The sequence below is a fragment of the Patiria miniata genome, unplaced genomic scaffold (assembly GCF_015706575.1).
Source record: "Patiria miniata isolate m_02_andy unplaced genomic scaffold, ASM1570657v1 HiC_scaffold_25, whole genome shotgun sequence".
Lineage (NCBI taxonomy): Eukaryota > Metazoa > Echinodermata > Asteroidea > Valvatida > Asterinidae > Patiria > Patiria miniata.
Window position 1 is genome coordinate 7,621,434 of NW_024037064.1, and position 19,107 is coordinate 7,640,540.

The 19,107-nt window shown below is 39.9% G+C and overlaps 1 pseudogene; it reads left to right on the forward strand.

The window, feature by feature from the left end:
- The first annotated feature begins 231 nt into the window (after positions 1 to 231).
- On the forward strand, positions 232 to 8,861 carry LOC119732986 (annotated as a pseudogene).
- Positions 8,862 to 19,107: the final 10,246 nt, after the last annotated feature.

The following is a 19,107-nucleotide window of genomic DNA, read 5'->3' on the forward strand; positions in this document are numbered from 1 at the left end:
TGAGACACAAACTAACCCTGGTCCAAGCACAGCTGCGACCCAACAACTACCAACTGATGGAGTGAGGGGTGATCAACAAACGACTCAGTCTGGCAGCAGACAGCCTTCCCAGCAGGAACCAATGCCACAACCACCACCGCAACTACAGACAAGACCGGGTGAGACACAAACTAACCCTGGTCCAAGCACAGCTGCGACCCAACAACTACCGACTGATGGAGTGAGGGGTGATCAACAACGACTCAGTCTGGCAGCAGACATCCTTCCCAGCAGGAACCAACACAACAATCACCGCCACAACCACAGCCAGGACCGGGTGAGACACAAACATTTGTCTGTAAACCCTGCATGTTATGACTCCCCTGGCCCTGATATCGGTTCCCTGACAGCATCCTTCCCCTCCATCCTTTGCATTGACGCTATTAGGCACAATATATAGCATAGCAGAGACCCTGAAACAAGGGGGACGGCACTGGTGACCTGCCCCCCCCCCTCACCCCATGGTGAATTACTCCGAGCATCCGTACTACACAATACCACAACCAATAGTGACTCATTACAATTCTTCTAACAGTTAACGCTTAAATCCTTGCCACCTAAAAGAAATAAAGATCCACCCCGTTGAAGTTTGGACCGATGTTCAAAACCGAGGGCCTCAGTACTGAAAGAAATAAAAAAGAAAAGGTCCTCCGACCTGGAAATGCAAACGAGGATCACTCAGAGAGGATACGGCTTTTTGTTACAAATATTCAAATGAACCACAAAGGGAAACTGACTAGGTGCATTATAATCAGGTTATTATTATTAACTTTGGGTTTATCTCTTTTCCCCAAAATCGTGCACTTGTGTTTTCAAAACATTTAGTTATGATAAATTTTAATCGGATTATATATTTCATTGAACTCTGTGTTGTGTATCAATTATTTCTATTTAGAAAAATAAATGGCAAAAAGGAACACTTAAATCGAAAATGAAAACACATTTTATTTATCCATTCTGGACAATGGCAGCACCTTACGCTGAGAGGTGTCCAGTAAAATACGACCCACGTGTGCGGCATACACACGGTCAAAACTATTAATAGACAGCAGCTATCAAACATTTCCTGACCTTGTTAAATTACCATTTTTTTTATGCTGGTAAAAGCAGGTATATATAAAAAAAAATCACTCTAGAAAGATGTAAACTGAAGTAAATGAATTATTATGTCCTGTGTCCTTTTTCAATTTGTCAGTACCTCTTTTCACAATGCAGTGGTATTTACACTGTAAAGGCAAATGCATAAAACATTTCATACTATTTTATTTCAGAAAGAAAATTGGATGTTGAGCCTCCCCACGCTTCTGGTGAGTGACACAGCCTTTTTTCAGACAATGGATTTGTCATAGTTTCCAGATTTAATGGTCGTGTCTCGCTTGGAGGCATTCATTCCAGCTTGCAGTAATAAAAAGTGTTTAAAGCTGGCAGTGGTTGGGTTGGAGACCAACCTGTTTTTCATTTTTTTTTTTCCATTTTAGAAGGGACATTTTCACCAGCAGTTGAAGACATTCCTGCTTCCATCCTCTGATGGGTCAGCATATTTCTAATTTTGATCTGAGACACAGCAATCAATCGCAATCAGAATGAGTTTTTAATTTTATTAGTTTTTTCGGTGCTTTCTGCCCAGCAACGTTGACGAAAAAGTCGTATCTCTTTTTTTTATATTTGAATTTTTTTTAAGCAGATTGGTTAAGAAATTCACTAAAATAAGATTTGAACAGAGAACCTCTGAATCACCGTTCCAGTGCTCTATTAAAGCTATAGTCCATCATTTGTAATTTGTGCATTTTGTTCGTTTGAAGCAACAAAAGTGTTCAAATTCTAATGAAGGATACTGAACAACTTACTTGATGAAGTTTCAGCTCAGCTTCAGCTTTATATTCTGAGAAAAAACAGCATTCTAGGATTTCAATTTCAAATCAAAAGTTGCTAAATCATGTTTCAAATTGTTTTGAATAGCAGCTTGACGCGATGTCGCGCACTGATCCGACGAATTATAGCAACCGCGCACGCCTTTGCGTCGTTCCAATGCTGGTCTTAGGTTTAACGGGGGATTATACTGTAGAAAACTCTGTCCTTTTATGTGTTACGTGCGATCGACTTTATTTTCAGATAATGTCATGAGAGCCCAGGAAGCAGACGCCAACGAGCGCGCAGAGAAGCGTAAAGCAGAGGCGACGGTTCTGAAAGATCAGGGGAACCAAGCATTCAAGAAGAGCGATTACACACGAGCCGTTAAACTCTACACGCAGGGCCTGGAACGTCTAAAAGACTTTGTGGTGCTGTACACCAACAGGGCACAGGTAAGCAAGTCAAGTCAAGTCTGTTATGAGCTAGTCCGAGTAACTAGGACTCCACGGATCGCTTTTTTAACATTTGGACATGGTCGGGCAATAATGTTAAGAAAGCGATCTGTTGAGTCCTAGTTACTCGGACTAGTTTTAATATGAGCCAAGATCTCCCGTATTCATGAAATGACTGAGAATATTTCTATTCCCCCCTGGATCAGTCCATTGTAGGTTGCTCCCCAAGTAATACCCTTACCCATTTACATGTGTACTCCTGGTGGAGAGAGGCAAGTGGAGGTGAAGTGGCTTGCCCAAGGACACACCATATGACCAGCAGCTGGATTGGACCCCTTACCCTCTGATCATGAGTCACTATAACCCTAACCACTACGCCACACTCCCCCAAAGGTAGACAAATGAACAATTGTTGACTGCTGTGATGTGGGATATGACACCTGAGAGGGGCATAGCACCTGCAGGTAAAGCAGAGGGTGCTAAACATGACATATCCCACATCACAGCAGTCAACAATTGTTTTGAAGGTTTTTAACTCGCTCGTGCCAGACATGATATTGAAAAGCTGCAGTATTCTGTTGCGAGTCACATGTACCCTTCACGCAAATGTAATATAGACATTGTGGTGTATATGAGATAATTTGCAACGCGTTGTATTTATATGCAATGCAGGGTTCATGAAGTAAACAACCATTATTGTAGAACTGCACATGCTGCCATTCTCAAGGGGGGGGGGGGGGGGGGGCGTAACCATTTGTTTTTGGGGGGGGGGGGGGGGGGGGGGTGGGGGGGGGCCAAGAGGGCTTGATTTTCTGAAAAGGGGAAAGGGATTAAGTTTATAGTACTGTGCACTAGTTGCACATTGCTGATGGCTTGTGAGAGAGATATGCAACGTTTTTAAGTTATTTCCTGAAAAGTTTTCTTAAAAAGAAGGGGAAAAAAGAAAGTAAAACATATCATTTTGGGAGGGGGGCCAACTCATCTTACTGTACATGTATGTTTTTGTAGTACTGCACGTAAGGCAGACGATTAATCCGAGGCAAACACACCTGTTATCCTGTTTGAGACACACAACGCTTCGTTGTTCACTATGTGGCAAATCTGAATCCCCTCTTTTCACTTATTCCCCCCCCCCCCCAGGCTTACAACAAATTGGAAAAGTTTTCAGAGGCAATGGAGGACTGCCGGACTGCCTTGCAGTTGGAACCCAACAACGTCAAGGCATTGGTGCACCTTGGCAAGGCCCAGCAGGGACTGAAGGATTATGAGGCGGCTGTTAGGACTTACCAAGAAATCCTCAAGATTGACGAGAAGTACGAGAAAATGGTGGCAGGTGGGTCAGCAGTCTTCAGGCCAAATGCACAACATGAGATACGATCATTCTAAATGAGTCATTTGTCGGCCCTTATCGAATTTTGTAGTTTTTTTTTTTTTACATTTTTGAATAGAGCTGTATCTCAGTTTATATTTGGTGAAAACCCCATGTGAATAGGACCTTCCGTTCAGAAATTATGGGACTCAGAACACAGGCAGATTTGAAACAAGAAAACAGAGACTCAAACAGAGAAATCAACGATTCAAATTGAAGTGTTTATTACACAACAATAAACATGCTTTATTTTAGGTTATTGACATAAACTTGTTACTCCTTAGCAAAAAATGTCATGTTTTGAATACTTTATCGTGATATTTTCTCGGGAAAAAATGTTGACATGAAAGAGGACATATGTAGCCTTCTGATTTTACAAAAAAGTCAATTTTGAAATTTTCACCCTGACTGAACTATTTTGGGCTGTATCTTAAAATCGTAATTGCCGACAAACGACTCATTTAGTTTGATCGCATCACACATTGAATGTGAACGCGAATCTGAAGTTAATTTGAAGTCATTCAGGACACGTATTTAAATGAGTTGAAATGTTTGCAGATCCACAGTGCATTTATTTGCTGATAATTTTTGTGGATTTTTTTCATTTTCCAACAATCTCACCCCTGCACTAGGCTACATTGCAGCTGTGAATCTAGCCAAGTCCACAGCCAAGTCTGATATGGAGGCTGAGAGGCTGTTCAGTGAGGGCGACGTCAAGGCAACAGGCGTTCAGGAGATCGGACTCAGTGAGGGTAAGCAAAAACTCTGCCATAATTTAAGAAATATGCAAATGTAGGTATGTAAATTGAATGTTTCTTATCCCCAAAATGTCCGTTTGTTAGCATTTCAAATAATCTTGAATTTTGGTTTAATATAGACCCTTTGTTGGTTGTGCCATGACAGTGGGCAGGAGCTGATTTCATAAAAAAAAAGGTGCAGCTTGTGCCATGTGTAAGACTTACGCAACAAATTTGTTGCGCAGCTGCGCAATAAACTTACGATCAATCTTACGAAACTTGGCGTAGCTGCACAACGCTTTGAATAATTGGACGAGGATAAAAGTGGCATTTACGATGGCTGTTTGTGTGTGAATTTTTTTCGTTCGCGAAACAGTCGTTGGATCACCTCAGCCAGCCATTTTGAAAATCATTTTGTCCATCTTGTATCAACCTTGATAAGTTGTGCAATGAGCTCTATGACAGTCTTGAATTTGAATTATGGTTTGTGGGTTGTTCTGAATAGTCTTAACAAGCCTATTAATTTTAGGGTTGACAGGTCAAAGGTCAAGGTCACTACTGCTAAAACAAAAGAAATCTTGTCAACGCAATTACTTGAGAATAATTACTTAGGAGCTTGAAATTTGGTTTGTGGGTTGTCCTTTGTTTTTGATAGTCTTAAGAGGCCTTTTGCTTTTGGGGCCGACAGGTCAAAGGTCAAGGTCACTAATATTGCTAAAACAATTAAAAAATACATGTATTGTCAGCACGAATGCTTGAGAAATACTTAGGAACTTCATGTTTGGTTTGTGGGTTGCTCTTACCGTAAACACAGTAGCAGACAGTCAAGCAGCTCTGACCCAACAACTACCAGATGATCAACAAACGACTCAGTCTGGCAGTGGACAGCCTTCCCAGCAGGAACCAACGCAACAACCACTGCCACAACTACAGCCAAGACCGGGTGAGACACAAACTAACCCTGGTCCAAGCACCGCTCCGACCCAACAACTACCGACTGATGGAGCGAGGGATGATCAACAAACAACTCAGTCTGGCAGCGGACAGCCTTCCCAGCAGGAACCAACGCCACAACCACCACCGCAACTACAGCCAAGACCGGGTGAGACACAAACATTTGTCTGTAAACCCTGCATTTTATGACTCCCCTGGCCCTGATATCGGTTCCCTGACATCATCCTTCCCTCCCATCCTTTGCATTGACGCTTTTACGCACAATATATAGGGTAGCAGAGTCCCTGAAACAAAGGGGACCGCACTGCCGACCAGCCCCCTGTCATCACATGGCAAGGCAGAGACGAGGGGAGCTCTTGGGATTGATGAGGAAATGTCACTTTTCATCAAGATCGTTAGTAAACCTTACTTCGATCTTAATCCTCAATCTCCACTTTAAGTACTTGTATCTGAGGTGGGTTACCTGATCATTTTGTGGCTGTTTTGAGGGTGAATATGAAGTTTTTGTTGAGTCATTAGTTTAATATGTGTCACACGGTGGCTGCCATTTTGCTTGGACACTAATTCTAGATCATGTCCAAATGCTAAATGTGTATTGTTCTTCAGGTTAGTTGCTCAGCACTTGTCAGGTTAGTTGTTCAGCACCCTTCTTTAGATTTTGAGCACTTTTGTTGCTTCAAAGTTCAAACGAACATAATGCACAAATTACAAATGATGGACTTAACAGCAGCCATCCCCCAACACGGTCATTGTCACTCAGTGAAGACCGGGTCCTCAGACTGTTACTCCCTAATTATTGAATCGAATTAAATTGAAGGATATTTTAATTCTTGCTTTTGATTGTAGATTACCCACAACAAAGTGGAGCCAGCATAGTAAACACCGGCCCAATCAGCGGTAGCCAGAACCCTGTCATTGTTGGTTCAAGTCAAGTTAATATCACTTACAACTCGCCATTGAAAGGACCAGGTAAATATAATCTTGTTCAATACGATAAAGTATTTTGGTATCTAAATTAAGTGTTAATGTATTGGGGGGGAGCGGGCATGGGAAGGATGGTGTACTGTTTTAGCATATTATATGTTGAACATAGTTCCATGACTTACTAAGCTGTACTTGTAGTTCTCGAGAGGTAGGACTTGAAAATATGCACCTTAATAGGGGAAGAGATCAAAAACATTTTTCAAAGTAAATTTTCTTTGGATATTCGTTGTTGTGTCATTACATGCCAGTAAGCCAATGAGCTTCTCAAAATGTTTTCAATGACTGAATAATGGGTGCCTAATTGAACAGAGAACCCCTTAAGTGAACAGTGTCTTCCTAAAATGACATCACAGCAACAGCACCCTCAGTTGTCCGGAAAAGCATGGAACATTTTAAGTGTTTAAAGAAGTACACTTTTCAATCAAAAGGGATGTCAAATAGTTTTCATACATTTAAGGGAGTAGAAAGTTGCACAAATTGTGTGCCTAAGAAATAAGAAAAAATCACCACATAGACCCTTTAAAAACGAAATCTGGATACGTAAATGTAAATCCCAGGCAACATTTCTCAGTGTACATTTTACTGCATGTAATTGGAAACGTCAAAGTCAACCAATGGATATGTTACGGCATATAGGTAAAAAATAAACCTGTTTACAGAAGAAAAGTGATAGGTTGAAAACTGGGCATGCAGATTGTTCGGTTTGGATGAATTGCAGCTTGAAAGAATTGTTATGAATCATGTTCATGTATGCCTAATAAGTAGTTTATTCATACTAATTTTATGATTTCTTTTAGTACTCACTGGACTCCAGGGGCGGGGTACCTTCGAGGATTTGCAGCAGGAAATTATCGACAACTACAAGCAAACTGCAACGACTATTCCTGCACACCCTACACTGCAGTCACGTCAAGTGGGTATTGAGGAATTCTTTATTCCTCTACATTTGCAAAAGAACATTCCAGGCAAAACAAAATCAGTGAGGTCAGTGAGATTACCAGAAGGAAAATTATTCTTGGATGAAGCACTCTATGACATTCTCAATTCCTTGGATGATTTGTTCAATCAGGAAAAAGTTAAGGAAATCAAGATTCTTCTTATTGGTGGGGCCGGGACGGGTAAATCAACTCTGTTAGTGAAGGTTGCAAACTCCTCCATCACACTTAGATCAAAACCCCTTCTTGGTAGATTCGATCTTGTGCTTTGGATAAAGCTGAGGCAAATGCAGCAATCTAGTTGTGTCTTGGATGCCATATTTGACCAAATTCTAGCTCAAGACACCAAATTGACGAAATCCATAGTGAAAGGGTTTATTGCTGATCATGAATCACACATTGCTATGCTGTTGGATGGATTAGATGAAATTCCGTCTCATGTGTTGCAATCTAAGGAGGGCGTGTACAGGGTTCAGGATATCTTACACAACAGAGTCCTTACTAAAAGTTTTGTGCTGATCACCACCCGACCACACATGGTCGAATCAGTACTCAGGTGTCACCCAAAATTTGCCCTGGTGGAGACAACTGGCTTCAATCCACAAGACAGAGATCAGTACATCAGATTAAACCTTCCTGATGATGTTGACATGGGAGAGGCATTGGTTTCACATCTGAAAACCAATCAACATCTCTGGGAAATGTCGAAAGTTCCAATCATTTCCCAGATGATGTGCCTTGTTTGGAAGAATCAAAAGTCATTGCCTGAGAGAATTACCAAACTTTTTACAAAGTTTGCAGAGGTTCTTTTCATTCGCCGCAATGAAGAAATGGGTGATCAGCACATGATGTCCATCATGATGTCCATCATTGATGACTTGGGGCGTGTTGCATTGCAAGGGTTACTAGACTCAAGAGGGGAAGACTCATGTTCGATAAATCTGAATTTCAGAATTGTCAGTCTTCCTTAGCTGAGGGTTGTCATGTGGGTTTCGTTCAACATGAAACATTCACAATTGGTCTGGATGTAAAAGTGTTGGTCACTTTCCCCCACAAGTCCATCCAAGAATACTTTGCAGCCTGTCACCTGGTGAAATTGCTTGAAGATGATGAAAACAATTTCCATCATCAGTTGAAGCAGATTGGAGAACGCAATATTCTTGTGATGGAATACCTGCTGAGATTTTGTTGCGGTAGATCAGGACAGGCTGCTGGTCTCATTCTGGATCACATACAAGAGATGCAAGGTGATGAGGAGAAACTTCAGAGATTGGCTCGGTCGTTGTTATTCGAGTCTGGTTCAGAAGAGTTGGCAACCAAACTAGCCAGACCAACTTGGGTAGACTGCAAGAGTAACGAAGACCTGAAATCACTGAGGTACTACATACTGCATGTCACTCCACCACTTGAAGGTACAGTTTTTTACATGCATGTAAGAAAGCAGGAGCTTACCCTTCTCAATCGAATTCTTCTGAGTGACAGCATGAAGTCAGCTGGGGCGATAAATGTTAACTTCTACTTGTCTGAGCAGCAGGAGGAGGAGGAGCTAAGCCTCCTTGAGGAAACACTTGGTGTGGTGGATGTGAAGCACCCTGATCAATTACACCTTGTGGTTTTCATTGAGGCAAAGTCATGGTTTGATGTGGGGTGTGTATCACACAGCTTTTTCTGCATGCATGAACAAATTGACGGGCTTGGTTTGGTTATGCACCAACGATCCCCGGATGAAGTTGTTGATCTATTGAAGGCACTGGAAGGATGCAGGTTGAATATGTTCGCACTGTATGGCACCAACCTGCATGCACGGGTGCGACATGTCAGCCACATACTGTCATCCCTTGCATTCTTGCACCTCAGTGCATGCCGGTTGGTAGATGATGATGTGAAGGACCTGATCAGCATCTTTCCTGCTGGACATGGCTTAGAATCGCTTTACCTTAATGACAATGCATTCAGTTTGGATGCAGTGAGGGCTCTCACCGATCATCTCCAAGGTCTCCCTAAGTTATATTACTTGTCACTTCTTAACATCGGCCTCGATCCTGAGCTCGTCAGACAAGTTGTCAGTCAAGACCTCCCTCACCTGACGGAAACATAAGAGGGAAAATTCCGAGCCTAAATAATCTCCCACCAAGTCATAACTCTCACCCTGTTCCCTATGAATGCACCACGCTCACGAGCAAGTAGCATGTATGATGGGTCATTTTATGTGAAGTCAATGCTCTGCAACCCCCTCCCCCCCCTAAAAAAAAGAATCAGTTAAAAAAAACAACAACAACAACAATCAATAACAACAACTTTATTTTCAGAGGACAATAAGGGGCTCGATAATAATGAAAATGTCAACAAAACAGTTTCAATACAAATAGAGTATTCGGAATCCTCTTACATTATGAATACAAATATACCAAGCATAGTTCTTCATTCTACTGAACCTCCATCCCCCAAAAATTCAATTGATCAAATCAATCAATGTGAAAAGTCAATCAACAATTCCTGTACAAAATGATTCATTGAAATCTTCAAACATAATAGCACTGTACTAAGCATTCTGGGTGTCACTTGAAAGTAATATTAAATTGACCTTGTATCTTGGGTGACCTCTGAGTACTATTATAAATCTACAATGTAATCGTCAATTAAACAGGAGAATCCACCTCTCCTTTCCATTTCTTGTGAGAAAATATCTTGTATCGCATCATCTTAGGTAAAAGTTGTGTGAGATGTCTTCAACTTTTGTGACAAAGGCCTCCTCCTACCCTGTTATCCGATCAATGTAGTAATATGACATTCAAACAAACTAATGTGACCACACGCAAATAGCTGCACGACACCCTTCCATAGACCAGTGCTGTGCAAAACTTAGTATACAGAATAATACCCCAAACCTCGGGTACTTTTGAATTGTTTTGCGTTTGCCTTATGTACAAATTCGGATTGCAACTTCATGCCTTTCAAACAGACGTTTATTTTGAGTGTTTGTGCTTCATTCTTTATCAAGTGGTTTGTGTAAATTAATGTAAATTACGGATAAAATGGCAAAAATTATGATTCCAGTTTGCTAACTTTTGTAAGATCTTTAACCTTGACTGTTTAAGTAATATACCTTTAAAGTGGTGCAGTTGTGTAAGGACAGTATAACGTGGATTTTGTTTACTATTCAACTATAGGCCTATGTGCATATTGAGAGTTACTAAACCAGTGTTCATACTGTCAAACAATTCATGTATAATATATACATGTAGAATGTTGCATTGCCAAATGACGCATTTTTGTCAGTGGACTGTCATGTTTGCTCATTCAGGACCAATCGTTGCATTTTGTTGTACACCAGAAAAAATGTTTCTGTGTTTCTGATTATGTTGAAATAGGTACAAGTGGACAATTTGCTTGTTTTTATCATTGCAAGCCTCTTCAAAGTATTGATTGACACTAGATTTGTTTGTTCCAAGTATGATCAATATTCTGTACAAAAACTGACATTTTTGTTTCTAACAGTTTTGATATTTTGCAGTTGCCCAGGTGATAATAGTCGTTTATAACATGCCCAAATGCAACCATTCAATTTGGTAAAAGCAGTTCTGCAGGAGAGAAAAAGTATACTTTGAATCAACATTTTGATTTATTCACATTGGAAATGTAAACTGAATGTAAATAATGTTTAACTGTTGTTGCTGGCATGTCACATGAAAGAAGATTTCAATTAAAATGAAATTTACACACTGTAACTGCAAAGCCGAACTGATTGCAATTTTAAATGATGGGGATTTTTGTACTCATTAATTTACACATTTACAGGGATATGGGATGGGATCATTTGCATTTATCCCAAAAGTAACCTACCGAATTGTAATCAAAAAGCTCTCTTGGATTAAAGATCGTACTGGTACTAAACACCCTGTGAAATTATTCCATCTGGCTTGCTGTCATTAAGAAGAAATCAAGAAATGTAGGTGATTTCCAATGATAAGTCAATAGACTGATTTTTGGAAATAAAAGTTCTATGGACAAAATCCCGTTCATCGATCAAAAGTTTGTGCATGGATATTTCACTCTTTTCTTAAAAAGTGTAATATCCAAAGCTTCAACATGTTAGGTTTAGAGTATTCTTCTGTGGAACAGTGATGATATTACATGTATTGGAAACGAACAAATTGCATGAACTACAAATGTTCCTATGTGCCTTTAAGCCATGGTTTACAAACTACATCATTGTGATTTTCATCTTGTGATCATTAATGTGCAACTCTGTAAGTTAAGGTCATCACTCGGGCACGGACTCCAAGTCAGGATAATCTGCTGACTTCTGGATAGTTTGGTTTCAGTCATAAAAATAAACCACAAAGGAGAACTGACTTGGTGCATTATAATAACTTGAAAGTTGAACAAAGAAATTGACTGGAGCTGGTTTGACCATGTGACCTCCGGATTCCTGTTCCGGTACGGTAATCCGGAACGGTAATCCTGCTACAGTCAATTTGTTTATTTAACTTGAAAATAAGATTTGAAGGTTTGCACGGTGGAAAGATACTAAGACAAGATAAGTTCGCGGTAGCACCATGTGAATAAATCAGTCAACTTGCATCCTTCTCAGCTTCACCGGTTTGGAGCTTCACCAGTTTGCATCCTTCTCACGCCTCACCCTACCCATCCTTATAACATCGCATCGTCGTTGGAATCCTCATTCTCCTGACGACGGGCAGAGAATACTGTTCGAAACATTAAGTCCCTCCGGTTCTTTTCAGAACCACACATACTCACAAAAGAGATTTATTCACATGGTGCTACCGTAAACTTATCTTGTCTTAACTTGAAAATAAAAATTTAATATCTGATATTTGCACCGCTTGGCGGAAGTAAGTTTATTGGTTAACTGTGAGTAGAGATATGTTGGAATTTGTAAGTCATTTGTATTATTTGTTATTGGTGCAGAAACATTTCTGATCTCTTCTTTTGTTTTTCCAGATATTTTGGGCAAAGTTTAAGACGTCCGGGATTGTTATTTGACATTGTGTACTTTGTATGATAATTATTGTGTAATAAATCATTGCATGCAATGAATAGAGTCAATCAAGGAGAAATCTTTGAGGTTAGATGATTGTTGTGTTATGCCTCCGTTCCTCCCTCAGTGATGGACCTATCTCCCGCCTCTGAATTCTACAGCTGGGTCACCACTTGGGTTTTGTAATCAGGCATGCAGGCTTCATAATGAGGATATCAAAAGAAATTCCTTGGAAAATATATCAACACAAATTTACTTCATGCAATTAAAAAAAATGATTAGACAGCTAAATCACTGATGGATCCAGAAGCATTTATTGTTGGGGGATCAAGAAAGGGGTCACCGACAGGCCAGTTGTTGCCAATTCCTTATGTGGAGGGGCGGAGCTAGATTGCATTTTATAAGAGGGGTGCAGTGTTTCCTTTCTTTTCTTTCTTTGTATTATAAAGTGGCAACGGGGATTAATAGACTACAATTTCGTATTAAAAACAGTCGTCTTCACTTGTTCCCTGGTGGATTTATCTCAAAAGGCATTTCTGGTGGCCCCCCCCTTACAGAAATGTCCCATGAGCATCCCATGGGATTCCCATGGGGTCCCATGGGATTCCCATGGGACCCCATGGGAAACCCATGGGGTCATCAAGAACACCATGTAAGTTAAAATGATCATCATGGGAAACCCATGGGAACACCATGGAGATTGCATGGACAACATGGGAACACCATGGGGATTTTACGAGCTCCATGGGAATACCATGGGGATTTTATGAGCTCCATGGGAACACCATGGGGATATTACGGACACCATGGGAACACCACGGGGATTTTATGGACATCATGGGAACACCATGTGGAATTAATGAACACCATGGGAACATCATGGGAATTTATGGACACCATGGGAACACCATGGGAACCCCATGGCGATTTTATGGACACCATGGGAACACCATGGGGATTTTATGAACACCATGGGAACACCATTGGGATTGTATGTCACCATGGGAACACCATGGGGATTTACTGGACACCATGGGAACATCATGGGGATTTTAGACACATGGGTACACCATGAGGATATGGGGATTTTAGACACATGGGTACACCATGAGGATTCGGACGCCATGGGAACACCATAATGTGGGTGATATAAATTATGGATACAATGGGAACACCATGGAGATTTAAAAGGCAGCACGGGGACACTGCCGGGTTATACTGGAGAACATGCATGTGCCATGAAAAACCATCATAGACCCAATTGCACTTCCAAGTTATAGGCAAACCTTTCTTTGATTTAATTACTTATTCGCCTAGCTGTAAATTTGAATTCAATTAAAAATATTTCCCTTGTGGCCATAGAGGTTATCAAGAATACTATTTGTTAAGCTGACCATGGGAAATTCCTGTGGATGTTCACCAATTGAACACAATGGGATAAACACCATGGGACACCATGGGACCACCATGGGACATTTTTGTGAGAATCTCTTACAATAACGAGTGTTGTAATTGCACATTTTTGAATTTTTCTGTTGATAAGTGAAGTTAAATGATGCATACAGTATTTTTTTATGTGGACAATGTGTCATTCAAACTTTGGATAATATTAATTCATTTATTTTTATGGTTGGAAACATTTATGAGAAAATAAATTGGGAACACTGTGATAATATGGTACAACTTGAAAAGTGGTATGGGAGCAATAATGTGGACTTCAGTCATAGAGTGCACAAGCCACTGGAACAACCCCAATCGGAATTCTGTGAAGTGCTTTACCTATTTGGTGAATAGCACTTAACACACAGGGTTAAAATGTATAGGAAGTTTTTATTGAAAAATACCATGGAGCAATAATTTTTTTTTTTAAAAATGAAAGGAAACCATACATGGGAAAAAGCCCATACAAAATTTCCCATGGGAAAAAGCCCAGACAAAATTTCCCATGGGAAAAAGCCAATGGGAAAACTCCCATGGGAAAAATCCCATGCTACATGTGTCCAATTCACCATGCAATTCCCATGGGGTCCCATGGGAAAATTTCCCATGGGAATTACATGGGACATTTCTGTAAGGGCCACTTCGGTCTGCAAGACAAAAGCTTCTTTTATGACTTCAAGACAACTTGATATAAATTGAAGTTGTCTTGAATGAATCATTGTGTCAGCTTTGCGACACCATAGTGACTCTTACATTTGAAAACAAACAGCATTTTAAAATATTTATCTAGCACCCAATGAACACCAAAAATTGGAACTTGTACAAATTACTGTCCCCCCCCCCCCCCCCCCCCCCCATTCTTCCCCTTTCGTGAATGAACGATAATTTTGTTGTCTGGGCCCCACTAATAATCAACTCCACTTTAAAAGAACAAAATGCGCATTTTGTTTGACCCCCTTCCATATTCCCGTAAAAAGATGTTTTTGTACAATTTAATTCAGCTGTCTACATTATTTATGGGGGGTTATCAGAGGACAAGTTAATTTGGCCGCACTAATCGAAAGCCCGCCCTCTACGGCTAAATTTATTAAATAGAGGAATATTAGATATTAAATACATATCGAATAGAGGAACATTATTAAAATAGAGGAATATTATTAAAATAGAGGAATAATTAGAAAATCGCGGCACTCTGGAAATATGCGTAGTTATCACGTGATGAAAGAAAAGACCAATTGCACATGTACAATTTGCATATACATTCCGCACTGTCCCGGCTATACCAAATTAATGGTAGGGGTGAGCCATCCATCAATACAAAAATAAGGGAACTCAGTTCAAAATAAAACAAAGCAAACAATCTTTTCTTAGATGCACGTCTCCAATATTGTTTTATAGAAATTGTGAGAATTTAAAAAGATGGGTATGCAAAAATTGTGAATTACAAAAAAAACCCATCTTTTACCCCAAACTAAAAGAAACTGAAAACTTCCCCACAAAAAATTGCCTGATAGTTTTCAGTGATAAGGAAGGCGCCGCACAAATAACTGGTTCGCGTTCCCCAATACCTTCGAAATCATTGCAATAGTACAGGGACCAGGGATTTGTTCACAAACCAATCTCACGTGGTTCGTTGCGCGTTCGGAAATTGGCGGGGCACGTATGGTGGAGGACTTCGAAAAAACGTCACAACAGTCAAAGTAAGTTTGCCAATTTTGGCCTGAAAAGTTAACCATTTGGCCTTGGAAAGCTAGGTAGAAGTGACTGAACTACTGTAGATTCTTCTGAAGTTGATGCAGTGGAAAACACGGTTCGAAATCCTAAGTTTTTAAAGAAGGAATTCCGTCAGTTATTTTCTCCATTTTCTGAGAATCTGGAAATGGGCGTGGTTTCAGAAATTTGACTGCGGAGGGGGGGGGGGGGGGGACCAACCGAACGGTTTATATGGAGGGGGCAGGAGGGGCAAAAGGATAAAATAAACATTTGTGACATTTCCAATGCATGCTGGGCGTGGATAAAAACAGGAATTTTGATGCAAAAACTTGTCTTATTTATTGAAGTTCAAATTTGGCAGTGGGAGTATATTTAGCCGTAGCCCCATAAATGTGGCCTATTTACTGGACTGCCTCCGTAAACATAGGCCACACATCCACATGTACAAAAATCATGTCGACTTTGCCAAATTTCGATTTCCACATTTAGGCTTAGTTTGTAGGGTTTTTTTGCTTTTGAAGCATACTCACCCTCTTTATAGGCTAATCAGAAAGTGCTGCCTTTTTCAGATGTATATTTTTCGTGAAATTTCCAGATTCATTTTTACATGTTTGTGTATCAAAATTGCAACATGAAATTTCACAAAAATTAGACATCTGAAAAAGGCAGCACTTTCTGACTAGCCTATAAAGTGGGTGAGTATGCTTCTAAAGCAAAAAATCCTACAAACTAAGCCTAAATGTGAAAATCAAAATTTGGCAAAGTCGACACGATTTTTGTACATGTGGACGTGTGGCCTATGTTTACGGAGGCAGTCCAGTAAATAGGCCACATTTATGGGGCTATGAACATGCACAGTGACTTAGACATTTTTACCGTGATAAATGTTAGTCTGGTTCCACGCCAACATTGTCATTGTGACTTCGTATTCACGAGACGGACTCTGACCATTTTACAATTTCGGACTTTATTTCCCTTTAATTAAAAAAAATCCTCCAGAGCCAAGAATCAGCAAAAGAAAATGCGATACTCGGTAATTAAATGTTGGAATTCAAGTCAATTTAAAATAAATAAAAGGATATTTTTAATTGTTTGGGATGAAAAAAAAATGAAAATGTCGAGAGCTGGGAATCGAACCCTGCTGTGCTGGGGATCTGTCACTCATAAGATTCACATGCTATCCACTAGGCCACAGGTCTTGCACATGCACAAACAATGTTGGTAATTCAATACATTTTATAAAGTAGGCCTACTCTTATACGTGTCCAAAGGGGGCGCTGTATAATCTATCTGGCTAAATATCGTTCACTGAAAGAAAGCCAGCTCAATCTAGTCAGCAAATTAATTATACACTTCCTTCAAATGTCTATTTTATTTGTCTGCATGTCTCTTGAATGTTCAGTACTGAATGGTAGCTCTCACAAGTCTGCCATTGAAAACTGATCAGTTGCACTCTTGTTATTTACAGGTGGTTATCATGACAGTCAGACTCAGAGCCAATGAAGTGGATGCTGTCAAGAATGCTTATGTGAACCACACAAAGCTGATCTTCAACTAAAGGAATGCCCAACTTTCAAAGTCCTTGCCATTCGGTTTGTCATGGTTAAACTCTGTTCATTGAACTAATATGCTCTAGAACAAAGCTCCAGTAAAGTCTTTCGGGCCAACTTCTTAGGGCATGGAAATAATCTTATGAGTTATGTAGTTAAACTGAAATCTGAAATGAGTGATATGATTCCAAATACATTAACAAATGGACTCAATCTTCATGATGTTTAGACCTCGAGCACGTAGATGCTTGGAACTAATTAAGTCCAATTTTCAAATAATTTGAAAATAAGTTGCACAGTGAACCTAACCTAAACATTAGGTTAGTGCTCATAAAAGTAAATTTAAACTTCAACTACATTTAACAATTCACTTTGATAAATGAAATCAATATTTGTTTAGATTTAAGAATGTTCTGTGCCTATAACTAAGTCTTCCACTTGATTTTAAGTTAAGTTAGAAAGCATCAGCAGAACCATAGATGTAACAAAACCTAAGGACAAAACTCATAAAAGTCAAATTTAGCTTTAGATGTGAGGCAGCTCACTTGGGTGGCAATCCAGTTTTGACTACAATGTGGTAGCATTCAAGTATGCCAAAGTCATTTTTGTTTCCACTATTCTGTGTAAAACTGTGGACCCTTGCAGCATTTGTTAGGTCATTCAATCATCTGCATGCATCCATTGACAGACAGTCATATTAACCACTGGCACTGACACTGACGACATAAACCACCTAATTAACCACTAACCAGACCTGTCCAAATGTTGCAAGGACTGGGCAAATATTCCACGCTTCTTGGGAACTTGAGTTCACTTGCGCATTTTCTTCTTAGTTTTTCAAAGCTGGATTGCCAGTAAAAACAGTTCTTAGCATTTACACAATTTATTGAAAAGCAAACAATTCGAGTTAACTTTTACATTTGGCTGAAATAATGAGCACAAACAAGAAAGGAAATGAAAAAGCTTTAAACAAATTCTTTCAGAGCATAATCTAAAAAAAGGACATTTAAAAACAATCTTAATATTAAAAATGGACACATTTTTATAGTGAAATTAAATTGTATTCTCTATGAAAATGGTATAAATGATTAATAGCCAAACAATAAAGGAGGTGTTCATCTAAAAATGCAATTTAAAAACTACATTCATAAAAAGAAATGTTTAAAAGGATTAGTTAGTATAAGGCATAAACCTGAAAGACGTTTATTTTAAAACTATAATTACAAACATTGAACTCCTTTCTTTTTTGCCATAACCACATGATTTAAACATTGAGGTATATGACATTTACTCAAGTTGGCCCTTGACATACTTGGGACAATGTTCAGTACGGAGCAGTAACATGTGAGAGTCATTCTGGAGAAACTCTGAAAATCGCCTCCAATTATAAGTTGCCCCTGGATGAACTTTGGACATTAACAGTACAGGCAATACTGCTGCACATCTGACCAGTTTGGAACAAAGGATGGACATGACTGTTTTGTTGAGTATTGCCTTTCTCCAGTGCGGACTCGTTGCAAACTGCAACATAACTGGATACAATCGTCTTGGAAGCAAAACTGAATTGGAAGTTTGTTTGGATACTTGTTTTGAAGGACGATGCTTGTTTAGAAGGACGATGCTTGTTTAGAAGGACGATGCTTGTTTAGAAGGACGATGCGTGTTTGGAAGGACGATGCGTGTTTTGGAAGGACGATGCTTGTTTGGAAGGACGATGCGTGTTTGGAAGGACGATGCTTGTTTGGAAGGACGATGCGTGTTTGGAAGGACGATACTTGTTTGGAAGGACGATGCGTGTTTGGAAGGACGATGCTTGTTTGGAAGGACGATGCTTGTTTGGAAGGACGATGCATGTTTGGAAGGACGATGCTTGTTTGGAAGGACGATGCGTGTTTGGAAGGACGATGCGTGTTTGGAAGGACGATGCGTGTTTGGAAGGACGATGCGTGTTTGGAAGTACGATGCGTGTTTGGAAGGACGATGCTTGTTTGGAAGGACGATGCGTGTTTGGAAGGACGATGCGTGTTTGGAAGGACGATGCTTGTTTGGAAGGACGATGTGTGTTTGGAAGGACGATGCTT